This window comes from Cherax quadricarinatus, chromosome 34 (genome assembly GCF_038502225.1).
Source record: "Cherax quadricarinatus isolate ZL_2023a chromosome 34, ASM3850222v1, whole genome shotgun sequence".
NCBI classification, from domain to species: domain Eukaryota; kingdom Metazoa; phylum Arthropoda; class Malacostraca; order Decapoda; family Parastacidae; genus Cherax; species Cherax quadricarinatus.
In genome coordinates this window covers 5,428,222-5,428,703 of record NC_091325.1, presented here as the reverse complement: position 1 = coordinate 5,428,703, position 482 = coordinate 5,428,222, and positions in this window count along the sequence as shown.

The following is a 482-nucleotide window of genomic DNA, read 5'->3' as shown; positions in this document are numbered from 1 at the left end:
GTGTCTGTGTTTACGTTTGCGTGTACGTGCCCAGTCTTGTCACGCCGGGAAATAAGGGTCTTGTTTGACAGAGTAACTGCCCCCTCCGGACAGTTTTATACGCACATCTGCTCCACCTAACTCTTGCTGTTGGCACCCAGTTCTCCTGTCGTGGTTGGTGGCATGGCATTATGAAGGTAAGTGGGTTTTGTCTGTTCCCTTGCTCGCTTTCTTAAAGTGAAGAAGTATTTCCTAACATCCCTTTTGGCTTTCCTCGGCTCTTAGCTTCACGTCTTCTCTCATCTTGTTTCTTTCTCATTCTCATGTCAAATAATTTCTCCTGATCTCTCCTGTCAATGTTATCTGAGCATTTATGTAGGGAAAATTCCTCCATTAATTCTTAGTTATTACAGTAACGCTTAGGTTCACTTTCTTTAGTCTCCTTACTGTATACTCAGCTCTAATCAGCCAGAAGCTGTGATGAATGATTTCCCGTCTGGAAA